Source organism: Chelonia mydas, chromosome 10 (assembly GCF_015237465.2).
Source record: "Chelonia mydas isolate rCheMyd1 chromosome 10, rCheMyd1.pri.v2, whole genome shotgun sequence".
Taxonomy (NCBI): domain Eukaryota; kingdom Metazoa; phylum Chordata; order Testudines; family Cheloniidae; genus Chelonia; species Chelonia mydas.
Genome location: NC_051250.2, coordinates 48,223,488 through 48,237,327, shown reverse-complemented (window position 1 = coordinate 48,237,327; position 13,840 = coordinate 48,223,488).

The following is a 13,840-nucleotide window of genomic DNA, read 5'->3' as shown; positions in this document are numbered from 1 at the left end:
CACTGCAAATGACTTTATCTGGCAACTTGTTACATCCCCTCTAACAGTTAGCTGAGTGCACACAACAGTGATCTGCACTTGCAGTTACACAGTCTGAATGCACAGCTGCTGCATGTTGGCTTTGATCGGAGGCAGAGCTCCTCTTGCTTTGTCTTGCATATGCCAGGCAGTGAAAGCTGTATTGAGCAAGTGAAGTAGGTAACAGTTCTCTAGTACTGAGCAAATAAAGCAGGAAGGGAAGAGAAGGAAAACACCTTGTCCCATCTCTCTTGGAAGCCAGACAGAAGAGGTGGAAGGAGGTCCCATGCTTCAAGGTGAGTTTCTCTTCTCAATCAGCCTTTCTAGACATGAGGATCTGATGCTTGGGGGAGTCTAACCATGAGTAGAGATCCCTCCTTCTTTATCTGGTGCAGCCATAAGTCTTTGGATGGCTTTTGGCTCTGGTTCAGTTATGAAAGGATAGGTTTAGTTGTTGCTCATTTCAAATTAGTGCATCAAAGCCACAGGAAGAAATACTGGGCCAGAACCAGCTCAGCCCCCAACTCTGCCAGGAAAGAATAAAGCACTCCCCTCTCAGGTCTGGGTTCTGTACCACGGGGACAAAATAATGAACGCTACAGCCTGGGTCTGCAGCCCTTGCTCACAGATCTGAGTCAGTACTAGGTTGGCACACGTTGCAGAGAGGTGAGTAATAGTCCTGGTTCTGACCTGACCTGCTGTTTAGTTAGCTTGTGAGCTCTCTGGGGCAGGGAGTGTCTCCCCCTATGTGTGCATCTAGCATCTGGCACAACAGGGCCCTGATTTTAGGGGCTGCCATAACGCTACTAATCCTAAGTAACATGGAGGCACTAGAGAGCACCTCAGAGAGCTGATCCCAGCCCCAACTTTGTACTCAGGGACCACGTAACAAAGCCCACGGCAGAGACACCTGCTCCCGTTTTCCAAGCCGTCTCTACCTAAATGGTTTTGTAAATCTCAGCAGTAAAAAGTGTCCACAACCAGGCAAATACCAGACTGCAGAAAGGAGAGTGTGAAGTGATTACGCTGGTGAAAGAGAAGGCACTTAGTGGCGTCTGAGAGAGAATGTGGGCAGGTGAGCAATGGGTCTCATGAAGCAGAACGAAGTGTATTATTATTTTTAATGGAAATTCAAGCAGGGCTTTGCAGATGCGTTGGGCAGAGCATGAGCAGAGAAACAGCTAATTCTGGTTCATGCCGGTGGTAGGAGTAAAGCTGTCATTGTTCCGGTGCTGGGGTAAAGAATGCAGCAGCTCAGCAGGGCTGGCTGGAGAGGGAAGGGAGGAGAGGACCTACTGTGGATTGCAGTTTGTACTCACCAGCTTTTATTCCTAGCTGGGCCACAGAAATCCATTACTCCAGCATAAAGCACTAGGATTCCTGGGGGGTGGACAGCTCTGCAATTACCACTGTGTGCTGGTTCCAGGCCTCCTGCTGACCCTCTGTGCTGTCAAGTCCCAACACTGACCCCACCTCTTGTTCTCTCAGCTCACTCCATCCCATGACCATCCTCCCTGAGCTGGGACATAGCTCCCTCTAGCATGATCTGGAGATCAATTGAGCCCTTTGGTCCTCAGAACTCTACCTCCCATATGAGTGTTTTTAATGAAACAGCAGGGTATGTCCCAGGTTTCCTGGGAACCTTGAGATAATGAACAAATAAGTCTCATTCTTAAAGTATACAAGAGGGGACTGTAGCTTTATAATCATCCTTACAGAGCTGGCTCTGAAAGCAGAGGCCACGTAGGGATTTTCATTCTTCACGGCACTTTACAAAGGCAGGCAAATTGTTACCCTCCCTTTTAACCTGCCCACAGGCACACAGGCCTGAGACTAGGCCCAGGGTCTCCTGACACCAGAAACCTCGCCAATCCACTACACCATGCTGTCTGCTGCTAGCTATTGAACTCATCTGTCATAGCTTCTCATCCACCTGAGAAATGCAGTGTGTGTGTGTAGGGGGAGCAGGTGGGGGGCGTGTGTGTGTGTTTAGATCCGGTTCTCCCTTGGGTCCAGAAGAAACCACAGCTGCAGACATTAAATGTGGGGATTGCTAGGTAGCAGGGTTCGGGTCAGCTGTCGGGATTAATTAATTCCCCAGCATGCCTTGGGCCTGATCCAAAGCCCATTGAAGTCGATGGTTAAGCTCCTCACTGATGTCCGTGGTCTTTGGCTCAGGTTCTACAGGGAGGAGGTGCTTGGGACTTTGAGCTCATGACGTTAGGAGCATATTGCATTTGCCCTCCTTTTAACTATGCTCAGTCTTTGGCTGCACACTGCCCTTTTGATCTCTTAGTTTAAACCCTGAGCGTAGGAAGATTTTGGACATGTGACTAGACTCTGTAAAGCCAGCTGGCAGCTGCTCCCCTTCCTCTGGACCGGGAGACCTCGGGGTCTTTCTCCCAAACCAGACCATGGCTCGCTTGACATGACAACCATTGTGGCACCTCCTAAGTGTCATCTCCCAGCATGCTCTGCCTACAGTGTAAAGCAGGCCTGGATTCTTTGCTGGCCATCACTACTACAGTTGTTTCAAAGCCCAGCTCTGAAGCACAGAAAGGAACTTCCCAGGGCATTTACCCAGGTCCCTTAAAAACATGGTAAATTCCATGTGCTGCCTCTCGCTTTCTTGGGGAAGCCGATGTAAATCTGCCCTAGGGAAAAGGCTTTTCACAGCCAGGGCTTAATGCTGAAAACATTTCTGCCATTGGGCGGGGAGGGGTGGGGGGCGGCAGTGATTGTTCTTGTGCCAATATATTCCCACTAAAAAAAAGGGTGTTTTACTGACACATGGGGCTGACTCTGTCTTGGGAAGCCTGACTCCATTCATGCTGTCAGGGAGCAGTGGTTCTGAGGCTCCCAGAGTCCTTAGGGATGTAGGAAACGAAGGCAGGAGTGTGGACCAATGGTTAGAGTAAATCAGGACTCTGGAGTTCTATTACCAGTGTTGGGAAGCAGAGTGGTTAGACCAGGGAAGTGGGATGCAGGACTCCTGGTTTTTCTTCCTTCCCAGCTTTGCCACTGCCTCACCATGCCCCTCTTTCCTCTGGACTGGGTAGTTAAAGTATGGCTCCCCAGGGATGGCAGTAATTATGCTGGGTTACTGAATGCTTGTGCCCAAGGGCACAACCAGAATTCTCCTAAGGGGTGCTGACTTGGGTGTGGGGGGTGGGGTCATCCTGCTGCTGAGTGCATGATGGGGGGGCTCATTGCACAGAAGCATGGGGGGATTCCTACTGTAGGGACCATCATCTCCTGGAGACTCCATTAGTCCAGGCTCCATCCATCTCTCCCAGCTTGGGGTCCTCACCTTGGAGTCGGGGGTCCCTGTTCTGGATCAGTGGCCTGTATCGCTCCAGCTGCTGCGTTGCGGACTCTGCTGCCCTCACAGCTGGGGAAGAAGCTCAGCAGGCCACTCTGGGCTAGGGCAGTTGGGTGTGGGCAGGGCCTGGAGTGCGTGATCCCGCAAACATCTGCACCACAGAGATGCCCTGCTGGGGGGCAGTGGGATTGTATGTGTTTCTCTGCTGACCCCTGCAGCAGTGTGCAGCTCCAGAGGGCTTCAAGCCTGGACAGGGCTCAAGGGGGTTAAGGTCTGTTGCAGCCTCTGCCCTGAACCCTGATTGGCATCTATGGCCAAGGCGGGCAGTTGGCTCCCCGCCCCCCTCGCTTCATCCCTGTGTGTGCCCCTAATGGCACAAATATGTGGTACAGAACGTTACCACGGGCACCGGCATGGTGCATGCCAGTGCTGTGCTCCCTCTCTCCCGGCATACAGTGGCCTGTGCCTCCTATTTGAGAGGCAATTAGAGAATGTGGCACAGTTAAAAATAGCCTGTGTCCGTGGGGAGAATGCTGGGGAAAAGATATTTGCTGAGGAGCAGTGTTCACCTTGCTGCAGTTGACTGTCAGGAGTAATTAAACCTGCCAGTGAGACCCCGTTCCCTTCCCATGAGGGGAGTGGAGATGGGCGGTGCTGGCAGCCGGTGCTTTTTGTGGAGGAGGCTGTGAGAGGGGGCGACAATGCCCGCTCCACTCCCAGTTCCTGGCAGGATTTCACTGCGGAGGTGAAAGGCGAGTGTGGCGGGGATGGCATTCTTCCAACCAGCCGCGGCACTGATGCCTGGCTTGCAGGGGAGGGGAAAGCAGAGCTCCGCACCTCTCCTTCTTGCTGGTGGCTTAGCCTGTGGCAGCCAGGGCAGGGTGACTGAAGGGGCCTCAGGGGGCTCTGACTGGCCTGGTACCTGGTGGAAAGCCCTGTGCACAATGGCTCTGGAATGAACACACAACATGTTTCCCCCATTGACTTGGTGTGCACCTCCCTCCCAGCCAAATGCTCCTGGGCTTTGACAGGGGAGTGATAACAAGCCCTTGCCAACAGCACGAGGGAGGGGGATGTTGTAGCTCTTAAAACCTTGTGAGTGGCCAGTGTGGCCGTAGGAGAAGACCCCTGTTGAAGATGATTCCCCTGTGTGGGGAGATGTGGCCTTAATTAAGGTGTGTGCAAGCAGCACAACAAGCTGCCACCCGGAGGCTTGGGGTTGGGGTGCTGGGCTTGGCGTGCTACAGAAGCAGTGGTCAGCCCTGCAGGCGTGGGGCATGGTGCTGCATCACGCTTCACAATCGCTCTGAGTAATGCATGGCGAGGCCTGGCTGGGGTGAACGGTAGGCTCTGGAGGGAGCGGCACCCAGCTACTCTGGTTTGTAGGGAAGGTTGCTTTCAGGGGGAAGGTTGTTCAGGGAGGCACTTCCAAGTGACCAGCCTGCAAAGAGTGAATGAGGAGGCGCTATGGCTCTCAAGGGCAATTGGTCAGGGAAAAGCTCGATACACATCAGAATGGGGCAGGGGGGCTGGTGGTGTGTATAGATCCCACCCAGCCCTGGGGAGACACCCCCAGGTTTTTTTGGGAGCAGCAGGCTGCTGGCTGAGGAAATGAGTGCCCTGAGCAACGCAGGAGAGAAGGGGCATTCTGTGCAAGAGAGAGCAGAGATACTGTGTCCTGGCCCAGTGACTGCAGCAGAACCCTAGAGCCTGGCAGAGATGGAGGGATTTCCCCAGTACACGTAGAAGGACTTGACAGAAGAGACGCAGGGTTTGGAGTATGGGCTGTGATGGCATAGAAGGAAAACTAATGTAATGAGTCTATGTTGTGTATGTGGCAGAGGGGATGACTGAGTTCAGCTTCAGAACTGCTGGGTGATTAGAAAATGAGGGGAAACATCAAGTTCTTTTAAAAGTTAAGTGCAAAAGCCACCTCTGCCGTAGCCCTGCAGTCCTGACTGATGCCTCCACAATGGATACTTCCTATTAAAGGAGATTCAAGAGGGCACATGTTTTCTCTTGTGTTTTGCTGGGGATCATAGCGGTAGGGGCAGAGAAAGCTCTGTGAGCTTTTGTGAAGACATGTTCTATATGGCAGCAGATGAAGCCCTGGTGCCCCAGAGGCCCATGTTACGCAGTTGCTTCTTGGGTCACTAGCTAGATTTAGGGGATAGTGTGGAGGGATTTAGGTGACAATAATAACCTGTGCTGGCATTTCATAGGAAACGCTGCTAGGCCTGTCTCTTCTCGGGATCTAGCGGTCTTGGACGCTGCCTTTCACAATGTATGTGTTACTGGTGAGGTGTCATGCTCCTGAGACCCTGGCCACTGGCATAGCTACCTCCCAGCCAGCCAAACTGTCTAAGTATGGTGTGGGGCCCCTGTAACCCACTGAGAGAGACAGGTATATCCTATCGCTCCATCCATGGCCATATGGAGAGCGCTCTCTATTCCAAGATGTCTCTGCCTCAGGAGGGGATGGACAATCTAGTATTGATATTTGTTTTCACAGTCCAGATTCTATGATTCTGTGCTCAGATAAAGTTTCCACATTCTTGCAAGTGTGCACTATGGGTTTAGCTACTGGGTGTATACCTAGATCTTGGCTTGGTCTTTCAAAAGGGAAATTCGTAGACAGCTACCATGCCATGGTAATAAACTACGAGCACTCTTGGCTGAGAGTTCCATAGAGGGTTCTGGCTGGGATCTGGGATGACAGTACTGGGTTCACTTATCTCACGTGCCAGCAATGGTGGGCCCGTCATGTTGAGATAGCCTCGTCTCAACAGGCATGAGGGCAAGGAGGATGTGTCTGCCTGTGCCCCAGTATGAACATTTAATGGGTTTCTAGGTGCAGAAAAGTATCTATACAGGGAGCTGTGGGGGAAAGAGAGGGAATTTGTAGGGTCTGGCTTCTCAATGTTGTAAGGCATTTCTTTCTGAGCATCTGTGTGTGCTCAATGAGTACAGGGAAGGAGGGGATACCACTGACTCATCCAGCAGTCCAGAAGACTAATGGACCTTGACAACTGCAACACAACATGGAAACTATTAAAAAGGGAGGATTGATTAAAGCCCTCACCATCCCAGGAATCCCCTGGGCTGTTAACCCTGGGTTGGAACAGAGAAGTCTGGCAATGCCTCCTCCCCCTCTGTACAATTAGCATCTCTTGTCACTAATTGATTCCTCTGGTGCTCACAGGACAATTAGAATGTAAATTGCCTTTTACAAAGGTCATGAAAACATGATAAAAGACGAATCTATTAGAAAGGATCACTCCGAAGTCTCTCTCTCCCTGTTCTCTCTGGTACTACTGGCTTTCAGTTACCGCATGTGCACGCGCGTCAGGGGAACTAGGAGGAGGGCCATCCAAAGGTCTTGGGGGTTTAGTCCTCACAGTTGTCCTTGATGTTTGTGTTGAGCTGTAGTAATGACACAAACTACACAACTTTTGAGCATTTTCACACTGAATTCTGCACTTCTAGTTTTGCTGCCTCTTGCAGGAGATTTTTGCTGTCCCTTGTGTTTCCCCTTTCCATGATTTTTATGAATTTGCATCCAACCCTCACATTCACCTCAGAAAGAGGCCTCCTCTTCACTGGAGACCCAGAACTCATGCCTGGAACTTCAGAGTGACTGTCCCATGGGAACAGTGCCCGAACTAAGGAATCCATCTAAATGGATGGATAGGTTTCCCTATCTGATTTCGGCACAGGACAAAGTTAGCCCAAAAACAGCCTCTCCTCATCCTCAGTGGGTCAAGAGCAACTTGAAACATGACAGTTCCCACTAGGAGGGAAAGGCCTGTAAGGTCGAGGTAATGGATATTGAGACTTTTATCTGCGCAAGGGTGTGTGGTCATCTGAGTTACACTGGGAGTTAGCTAGTCGGTGCTACCTACAGTATACTGATGTGTGGCTAGCAATACTAGCATGGCTGCTTTTCACACAATCCCTAGTGGTGGTTAGAAATCCCTGGCATAAACTTCATGGTGCTATTACATTCTTAGTTACTGGATACAGGAGGGGGCTTGTGATGTTCTTTCCAGCAGCCCCCCACTTCTGAAGATGGTGCTGTCAGGAGAGCCATTACAGGACCTGAAATGTCATGTTGCTGCTTCTTAGCCAGAGGCAAAACCTGGCACAGATACTTGCAGTCAGGACTTGTGGCATCACAGGCTGGCAGGTGGGTGGACAGGCTTTGCCACCATAGTAGGCCCTGGCAATTAGGGGTGGAATTGGAAGAGGGATTGGATGTTTAGATGGCGAATATCCAGAGTTACAACATTTCATGGAAAAAAAGAGCTTTGAAAGAAATTAAAAACCACATGCTTCAGGGAATACGTCAATTTCTAATTAGGGTTTAGCATGGTTTGGGGCAGGCAGGTAATCCCACATCCGCCTGCTGTGAAGTTTCTTATAACTACCCCTAAGTGCTGGCCACTGTCAGAGGCAGGATATTGGACTAGATGGATCTTGGACCTGATCCACTCGGTCAATTCCTGTATTCCTATGGAAAGGGCCTACTAATTCATAGTCAATTACCACCCCTGCTGGTGCAGGTTTATGCCCTTTGGTCTATTTCCCACTGAGTCCCATGTATCCCAAAGCCAACAGGCTTCCCCTAGCGCAATCCAGTGGTGCCCCCAGTTCAGAAGGACGAGAAATTAGTGTCCTTTTACAGAAATTAGTGTCCTTTCCGAGTCCTGCCTTGCAATTTGACTTCTTGCTCTTCTGGTTATTGAAATTGATTTTGCACTCCAGGCACGGGAATTTCCATCACCAAGTTTAATGTTGGAGATAATAGAAATTATGTTTCCACTCAGATATAAATCTCCTGGCTGTTTGTGCTCAGCTGACTGGACAGTAAGTACAGGTGAAATTGCTCTTGCGATTGTTTCGGTAAAAGAGTAATATTGTTGTAAGGTTTCATAAAGAGTGTTTAACTGGTTTATACAGATTCTTAACAGCTAGAGGGTTTTGGGTTTTTTTAAGAATAAATATAAACCTTTAAGCACACCTGCTATTTTCCCCTCTGGTCTACCTGGGAACTCATTGTTTTTGAAGATTTGCTATGCCCTGTGTTTCAAGACTGCCTGAGATCTGTGCATGTGTTAGTGTGAGAGTAAAAGAAAAACAAGGGAGAATCTCCCAGTAGGGCAAACGAATAGCAAACCCTGGCTTCTCTGTGGCACAGGCCTGTCTTCCGGTCAGAGTTCATGGCAGTCACAATGCATCCCAGCACCTTCCTGGTCTTGAACAGAAGGGGGAAGAGGTAGGCAGAGAGCTGGAGCTTTTAGGCCTGAAAGGAAGAAGTTATGGGCAGGTTTCTTTAGCTCTGAGGAGAATGAGAGCCTTCTGCCACATGCAGGGCTCTGGAGAACAGTCACTGAGCTGTAATGTTTTTACCTGTGCATTCGTCACCACAGACCAGAGGCTCTTCATCTCCTACCTGGGCAGCTCCCTCTCCCTCCTGGATGGAGCATTGGCTCTTTACTCCCTCTCAGCCACCATGGATGTTCTACCCACTCCACCAGCCAGAAGAAGGTGGAGTCTGGAGTGGCATATGATTATTTAATGGGGCCTAGATGCACCACAACTCCAGGCTTCCCTGAACAGAATCTACTCTGCCCAGTCTAGCAGCCCTCACCTGGTCTGGACTCCTATGTCTTCCTCCTGATCTTGAGGCCTCTTTGATCTGCCTCCCAAGTGAAGCGGCTGAGTGTAACCCAGCCGCTTGACAGCAAATCACCCATTCTGCCACCTGTTACTCTGCTTCTCTGTTGTGTCTGGGCCCTCGAAGCCAAGGAGCTGCCTCTGTCCATCCCTGAGGGGAGATGTAGGCACCACAGACCCAGACAATTCAGCTATTCTTCATACAGCATTCTGCACACAATAATCTGCAACCCAGTAACAGCCAGGCTAGTGCTGAGTTGTGATTATGGCCCTCAATTGGTTAAGAATTGCACACATCCTATTTGTTTTGTCTGCCCCACTCCTAAACCCAACCCACTTGTTTGTTTCATCCACCTCTTATGTCATATTTTTGGGGGCAGTGACCATCTTTTTCTGTATGTTTGTGCAGCACCCAGAACAAGGAGGGGTGTGTGTGTGTCTCAAATTGATTAGCTTCTAGGTGCTACTCCAATGTACATGTTAAATAATAATAATTGTAATCACCTTCCCATCCTACATTAATGTATTCCCTAGTGTTGCATTGTGTTAAAGCTGCTGCATTCTACTCAGAAGTGTCTGCATTTCAGTGGTGAATCAAGGGACTTCATCTCTTACCTACCTTGTGGGGGTATTGTGATGCTCGCTTAGCTAAAATTAGTAAATTGATTTGAGATCCTCAGATGAAAAATGCTGGAGAAGCGCAAAATATTAATATTATTTTTTATTATTAATGGGGTTGTGTCTTCCAGTGTCAGGATTTTAAATGCTCAGAGATATAATCTGAGCAATTTACTGCATTTTTTTAAATTGCATTCATTGGTAAATAATTTCTTGGAGCAGCTACTGTATAAAAAGGATGCAGGACTAGTTGGTGACAGATGATAATGCTGTGCCTTAATGCTGCTTTTCACTTTCACTTTGCTGCTCTAATCTCTCATATTGAACTCTTCTCTTTGGCACCTAAACTTGGTTCTTAAAATCACCATTTTGTTCCTCATCTCTTCGCATTTAAAATTGCACCTCCAACTGGTGGGAAGAAGTCACTGCAGGGTGTAATGCACAAGGTATGATGAATTAAAGTCACACTGATATAGGTAACTTTCATTCCACAGGACCCCAAACTGCTAAATAAGCCACGTATACAGAAATCATTTCAACCACTACTAAATTGCAGCCACATCTGAGGTGGAACATGGTAACACAACAAAACACTTTAGGACTGGAAGGAAAGAATACTTCAGCCAGTTGAAGCAGCTGGGTGTATTTATGTAGACTGACTATAACTACCCAAGATGCAATTACTATCCCTATTCTTGTGAAAAGCGCCATGACCCTTTTAATGACATTGTTAATTAGCACAACAAAATGGTTGGGAGCACAGTTGCATCTGATAGATAGCACTCCAGCACCATGTGGATGCATTGATTGGGTTCTGACTCGGAAAGGGGAATGCCACCAACTCAATTGCCAATAGCACCTCCTTCCAGCATCCTGGATTTTCTTTGGAAGTTTCACCCGGACTAGACCTGACCTGGCATAGTTTGTGAGAGCCGAAAAAGTCACAGGGTATGTCTACATTGCAATTAGACACCTGTGGCTGGCCCATGCCAGCTGACTTGGGCTTGTGAGGCTTGGTCTTAGGGGCTGTTTAATTCTGGCTTGGGCTGCAGCCCGAGCTTTGGGACCTTCACACCTTGCAGGGTCTTAGAGCCTGGGCTGCAGCCAAAGCCTGAATGTCTACACTGCAATTAAACAACCCCTTAGACCGAGCTCCGTGAGCCCACGTCAGCTGGAATGGGCCAGCCGCAGGTTTTTAGCTGCAGTGTCGACATACCCATAGAGACTAGAACAAGCTTGGCAGGTACCCTCCTTTTGTTCACTCAGTTCCTGTACCTGAGCACTTGTGACTGTTACCTACCCCTGTTAACCCAAGCAGTTAGTCAAAGTCAGGGTGTTGTGGGTTGTTCCAATTAGGAGGAGAAATTGATGCTACAGCCAGATATTTTCTTTGATGCAATCGTGTTTATTTACAAGGAATGTACAAAGTCCTGTTGCCTGTTGACACAAGAGGAACCAAACAATTGGGCACCGTTTCGTTGCTTACAGCCCCAAGCATCTTTAGCCAGCACTAGACCTCAAAGCCCCTTCCCTAAGGTTCTCTCAGGGTCACACACCAGGCTTGTCCAGGCTGTGTCTCTCTGTATGCTGTCTCCAGTCCTGCTTTTCTTACACCCTACCCCTCACCTTCCCCATCGGTCAATGCCCAGCAAACCCCTCTGCCTAGGTTGTTCCTATGTCTGGGCAGCCTTGCATTCGCCTTTGTTTTGGGCAGAGACCCGTGCCTGTGTTTGGGGTTTGGAGACAGCTATTAATTCAGTCAGACAGGCAGGGTGAGGTAATATCTTTTATTGGACCAACTGCTGTTGGTGAGAGAGACAAGCTTTCGAGGTTACTCAGAGCTCTATTATCTCACCCACCTTGTCTCTCTAATATCCTGGACTGACACAGCTACAACAACACTGCGTACATTATTTTAGTCACTTCTTTGCATTCATCCTGAATGAAGGGTGGTGGTAACCAGTGCCGGCGCTAGCCTATTGGGGGCCCTACGCAGGAATATTCCCCCCCCCAATATATACTAATAATTAATGGGGGGCCCCTTGAGCTACTTTGGGCCCTTAGCAATTGGTTAGTCTGCTTATGCCTAGCGCCGGCTCTGGTGGTAATGCCCAACCATAGCAACAAGATTTAACCCAATCCACAACAGCTGCAATCTGGGAAAGTTATGGATGCGGCAGCCACCATCTCAGCTACCCCACTGGGGACTGAACTGGAGCCCTCCAGGGCTAAAAGCAGACGTGACTCCAGCCTGAGCTGAAGAGCCAGGCTCTGTAGCTGGTTGCTGTATCACACTCACATACTCTGTGCATCAGGCACAGAGGGGACATGTAACACACAGTGAGTAGTGGGTTACATGGGCTCATAGCTTAAGCCTTTACACATCATTTTCAGCACATGTCTAGGAAATTCCTCTCCCTTTTTTAACTGCCTCAGAAGTATTGCAAGGCTCAGGCTTTCCATTCTCCTGAGCGGATGGACAGCCAGCCGCTTGCTTGTGTGTGTCTAAGCTCTGGGGTAGGCTGTTCACGGGCGTCTGGGATTACTCTGTTAATACAAAATTCAGCAGGAGCAGCAGCAAGGATTCTTGTTCCTCCCAAGCTCTGGCAGTTCAACATCAGCTTTGAAATGTTCTCATTGGCTGCCACCGACATGTAGAGCTGATCCAAAGAGTTTTCTTTCTTTCTTTTATGCAACCTTCCCTCTGAATGGCTGGTTCCTCCTGCTGCCCAGGAGACCTCAGGAGCATACCACGCAGCCAGCTCTTGCATTCCTAATGGTGTTAAATTGCATCCACACAGGTATTAAGGGGGACTTAATTGAGTTAAGCTAGCTCGACTGACAAACACACCTCTTTTGCCCTGTGACAGTATATACAAACACTGCAGCAGTAAGAAGGGGGTTAAGCAGCTGCTCTGGACCCAGGTAGCCCCACCCTGCCACACCTGTGAAGCATGCATGGCTTGGAGGAGGCTATGCGAAAGGCTAGCGAGCAGGCCTACCCAGTAGGGTAGCAGACCATGGTGGTGAATAGATCTATCTGCACCCCCTGTTGCCTGGTTATAGAGATGGGGCCAAACCTGAAGGGAAGAGACTGGGGATTCTCAGAAGGTCTGAGACTTTGTCTGTAATTTCCAGTTATTTACTGTCTGTCTGTTACCTGTTGGAAAAGAGGAAGTGATCCGGGGTGGCAGCAGAATAGCCCTTTGGCGGTGCAGGACTTAGCTGCGTACACCGGGCTGTGGATTGGAACCTGGTGGAGAGGGTGGGCCTGGGTTCCCCCATGGGAGCTGAAAGCAGCTTCCACGAGGCAGAATATGAAAAGCAAGTGGCCAACGGGTAAAGCAAAAAGAAGCGAGTTTCATTTCCTGATTCCAGCATGCTAGCTGATCGGCCATTCCCATTGCCTCAGAAGTTTTCTCAAGGACATGAAGCACATCCGAGATCCACAATCCCTGGTCCCAGCTGATGCCAGGCAAAAACTGGGCCCTGCCACAATCTCACCTTCCTGAGCTCTCATAGCATGAATGAGAATGTGGCTCTAAATGCCAGAGGCATTTGAAATCTACACTGGGATTTTGCTGCTGGAGAAGAACTCCAGTCACTATTCCTTTGCCTATTGCAAAAGGGGCTCATGTGGGGCGTGCCCATCCTGATTCTTTTAGATCTGCCTTCAGTGCTATTGACTCCCGTCCCTTCTTTGCCTGCAAGTTAAAAGTGCTGCGACTGCAAATGAAGCTATGGTTGTATGATGCGAATGGAAAGGGGGCAGTGGGTTAAGAGGGACACTGTGTGTGTGAAACAAGACTCAAGTGGAAGAAAACAGATCATATCTTCAGACTGTGAAGGTTCAAGAAGCATCTTGAAACCTGTTGCATTGTAATTCCGTTAAAAACAGGGATTGTCTGTCTGACTCCTAGGGCAGGACAGGCTATTGCCATGGCAGAGCCGTTGTTCCAGCACGTCAGAGGGCAGCAGTTCTTCATGCCATCTTATGGTGTTTTCTCAGAAGCTAGTTAGCGAACATGTGGTGCTGGGAATGGGTGCCTGCCTGACCGCTCTGGAGACGGAAGTCCATGGGATGGGGACAGCACTGACTCAGATGTATAAGCTCCCCCTGCACTCTCCCAACAATGTGCCTCAACTTTGCCCTGGTGGGACCCAGCTGTAAGGGCATGTCTCCAGTGGAGATGGCGGTGAAATTCC